Genomic DNA, 4510 nt, shown 5'->3' with positions numbered 1-4510 from the left:
CGAAAATGAGGTCAGTCGGGTTCTCAAGAGTTTTTTTTCACGTTCACGATACAGAGGCCTCGTCAAACCACCACCAGGGTCACAAACTACCCATGGCGGTGCCCACAACTCCTGCGAGAGCCTTGTTAAGTGTGTGTTTGGCCGCCGACAGGTTTGGCAAGACAGGATCGCTCCTCTCGCGTCATGTAAGGCACGGGGTTTCCAGTCTCCTCTCCTCGGCTCCTCACGTCCTGGTGTTGATAAGGTTCTCGCCGCTTATATTTATATTGAAACAACGACTTGCAGGAAAACACGTTAAAGATCGTGGTAATACGAAAAATTACCACGAAACATTGCATAGGGAACAATATATCCGACGAAAGAAGACGATAAATTATCGTTGAAAAAAAAATCGAGACAATCGTAATACAAGAACATGTCATGTGAAGAAAACGTAAAAAAAAACAATAAATTATCACATAAAACCGTAAAACGAGACAAACTAATGTGAATATGTAAGAAAAAAAAAAACTTTATCAACATTTAGTTATCGTAGAAGAAACGGTAAAATGCTAAACTCATTACGAAAACATGTAGTAGGATAATGTTACAGTAAATTACTGTAGAATTTGAAATAAACAGCCAGTAAATGATCGTTCATTGAAAATGTATTGCCCTGAAACTATCGTAGAGTAAATAACATAACAGGTTATTAGAATAGTAAAACTAAACAGAAATAATACACACTCACCAAGTAAAGGTTATGTTTAAATGCAAGCACGTATTGCGACTTATGCTGAAAAACGGGAAAATAACACCTGTAAATTATCGCAGAATAACGATAAACAGGAAAAGACAAGAAATGACACGAGAAAAAAAGTAAATACAGTGAAACGAGCAGACGCACAAAACACACTCTCTCTCTCTCTCTCTCTCTCTCTCTCTCTCTCTTCCCTTCCCTTACCCGCAGGAAACACTCCAACCTTTCCCCTTAGTCTGTTTCTGGCCTTGTGGTGCAGTGGTCAGCATAGCCGCCTCTAGAGCAGAAGGCCCGGGTTCGAGTCAGCAAGGTCAAAAGAGGGGTGAAAGTTATTTGTCTAATATTATTATTATTATTATTATTATTATTATTATTATTATTATTATTATTATTAATATTAATATTAATATTAATATTATTTTCTATAATATATATATATATATATATATATATATATATATATATATATATATATATATATATATATATATATATATATATATATATATATATATATATATATATATATATATATATATATATATATATATATATATATATATATATATATATATATATATATATATATATATATATATATATTATTCATTATTAAACATTTAGATAAAGAAAAAGGAAACGAGGATATCCAGGTCGTGGTTCAGCAAGGCTTGGGTCGGTATTCTCAGGTGCTTCCGCCTCTCACATCAACTATTTCCAAAGGTCAGAAAGAGTTTAATCGGGTTCTCATGAGTTTATTCACGTTCACCGTACAAAACTTTTGTCACACTTCCACCAGGGTCGTAAGCTACCCCTGGAGGCGCCCACAACTCCTGCGAAAGCCTTGTTAAGTGTGTGTTTGGCCGCCGAAATGTTTGCCAGGACAGGATCACCGTTCTCGCGTCACGCGGAGCACTGGGGTGCGAGTCTCCTCGCCTCGGCTCCTTACATCCCAGTGTGATGAGGTTCTCGACACTAATTTTTATATTGCAGTAACGACGTGCAGGAAAACACGTTGAAGATAGCAACCTTATGATTTATCGTCGAAAGAAAAGTACAGCGAAACATTGCACGGGGCAGCAACATGACTGATAAAAAAAAACAGTAAATTGTCGTAGAAAAAAAGTAATTCGAGACAGTTTTAACAAAAAACAAAGCAAATTATCACATAAAACAGTAAAGCGAGACAAACTTAGTATGTGAATACGTAGGATGAAACGTAAAGTAAACATTCAGTTATCGTTGCAGAAACAGTAAAATGCTAATTTCAATATGGGAACATGTAAGAAAATGAAATTGTACAGTAAACTACCGTAGAGTTTAGGATAAACAGTTAGTAAGTGATCGAAGATTAATAAATGCATGACACTAAAACTGTCGCAGAATAAAGACAATTTTAGGCTATTAAAACAGTAAAACGAAACAAACAATACTAACTCATTAATTAGGGGGCTATTTTCAGTACAAACACGTATAACGCTATGTGCAGAAAAAAACACAAAAATAAAATCAATCATTCAGTCAACGTAGGCATACGTTGGGGGGCGCGTCGCCTCGCCCACCCCACGGCGTCAGGTCCGGGTGTCCCTCCGGGCGAGCCTCCATGCAGGTGGTAAAGTATCGCAAAATATTGATAAACAACAAAAGAAAAGAAATTACATTGGAAAAAAACAAATACGATGAACCGAACCAACATTCCAAATAACTACATAAAGAAATAATAACGTGACAATTCACTAATGGAAGGCGACGAGGCCAACACACGAACACAAAGTACGGAAAAAATTAAACAAACTGTTGCTCAACACGATAAAAGTGATCACTACGAAACAAATGTAAAATAAAGTGTTGAAAATAAAAATAATAACACCTAAGCTAAATAAAATAAATAAATAAAAGAAAAAAAACGAAAAACTAACGTACATGAAAAGCAGGCGATAGAAAGTAAAATAAAATTACGTAAAATTAAGAAAGCGAAATACCACAGCACGAACATCAATCGATCGAGTAGAAAACAATATATTATTACAAAGTGTTTGTTGACCGAATTTCAGATGTGTTCTGAGGCTCAACATCCATCCCGGCCACTCGTTTGTCTGTCTGTTTAGCTGTCTGTCTTATGCACCTCTCTCTCTCTCTCTCTCTCTCTCTCTCTCTCTCTCTCTCTCTCTCTCTCTCTCTCTCTCTCTCTCTCTCTCTTGTTTCCATTTCTCCTCACATTTGATTCTCCTCACTCTCTCCATTGGTTCTCATCTCGCCTTTCTCTTCTCTCTTCCATCACTCCGCCTCTTCCTCCTCCTCCTGCCGTGATGGAGGTCTTAGCACTGTCATGATCGTCTGTAAGGCGTTCGAATCAGCGGATCGTCGTTTGGATAGAACTTTTATCCAAAAACTTAGGTTTGTCCTCGTTATTACGCGCCCAGGGGGAAGAAGATGAAGAGGAGGAGGAGGAGGAGTCGATGATGTAGAAACCTGAGTAAAGGAAGAGGTATTGAAGGACAGGTCGAACTTATGAGAAGAACACGGACGAGGACGAGGACGAGGACGAGGAGGAGGAAACAAGGACCCATTGAAAGGCGGCCAAGATGAAGCCTATTGGCTCACTACGAGGCCGCCCTCTCCAGTACCGTGATCTGTTCGACAGTCACTTGGTGCCTCCAGTGTAGATCAAGCCAAGATGAAGCCTACTGGCTCATTACGAGGCCGCCCTCTCCAGTACTGTGATCTGTTCGACAGTCACTTGGTGCCTCCAGAGCAGATCAAGCCAAGATGAAGCCTATTGGCTCATTACGAGGCCGCCCTCTCCAGTACTGTGATCTGTTCGACAGACACTTGGTGCCTCCAGAGCAGATCAAGCCAAGATGAAGCCTGTTGGCTCATTACGAGGCCGCCCTCTCCAGTACTGTGATCTGTTCGACAGTCACTTGGTGCCTCCAGAGAAGATCAAAGCACTTCGGTGCGTACGTTCTGTTTACGCTTGATTCGCGAAGTAACAGTAGATACGATTTTTCAAAGAAGTTGATGGTTTCTGAATTTAAGACTTCAGCAGGGAGGTTGTTCCATTGGCGTATGATTTGGTTTGAAAAGAAATGCCTAGCAGTGTCTGTATTGCCTCGCTTCACTTGAATGGATAAACCGTTGTTAATATTTTTGAGATGGTTTGTAACAAAAAAAATGGAGTGGTCGACGTTACTGAAGTTCTTCAAATACTTGAAGATTCATATTCTCGCGTAAGCGTCTCTTTTCCAGTGAAATTCGTTTATTCGGTGGAGGAGGAGGAAAATGCGGACGAGAAAGATACCCAAGAAAGACATTTGAATAGTGAAATATCAGCATTCAAATGTACGTTGTTAGGGAGAGATTTTGCGACGGAGAGAGAGAGCCGCCCCGACACACCCCGCGGCTCGAGGCTTTACTCGGTGTGTTTCGAGGTGTCTTAGAAGCTTTGAAGAACTTGCTCGCCTTAAAGATTCCTCCGGCAGTTGAAATATTAGTCTAGACCTTTTTTGTGTGATTAGGCTTTATATGGTAGTGGCGCTGCTGGTAGAAGAAATAGTAGTAGTAGTAGTAGTAGTAGTAGTAGTAGTAATAGTAGTAGTAGTAGTAGTAGTAGTAGTTGTTGTAGTAGAAGTAGTAGTAGTAGTAATAGTAGTAGTAGTAATAATAATAGTAGTAGTAGTAGTAGTAGTAGTAGTAGTAGTAGTAGTAGTAGTAGTAGTAGTAGTAGTAGTAGTAACGTCATTACCAATCAGAGCAAAAGGCTTCAGCCTC

Source organism: Eriocheir sinensis, unplaced genomic scaffold (assembly GCF_024679095.1).
Source record: "Eriocheir sinensis breed Jianghai 21 unplaced genomic scaffold, ASM2467909v1 Scaffold127, whole genome shotgun sequence".
NCBI lineage: Eukaryota > Metazoa > Arthropoda > Malacostraca > Decapoda > Varunidae > Eriocheir > Eriocheir sinensis.
Note: the sequence above shows the minus strand (reverse complement) of the source record.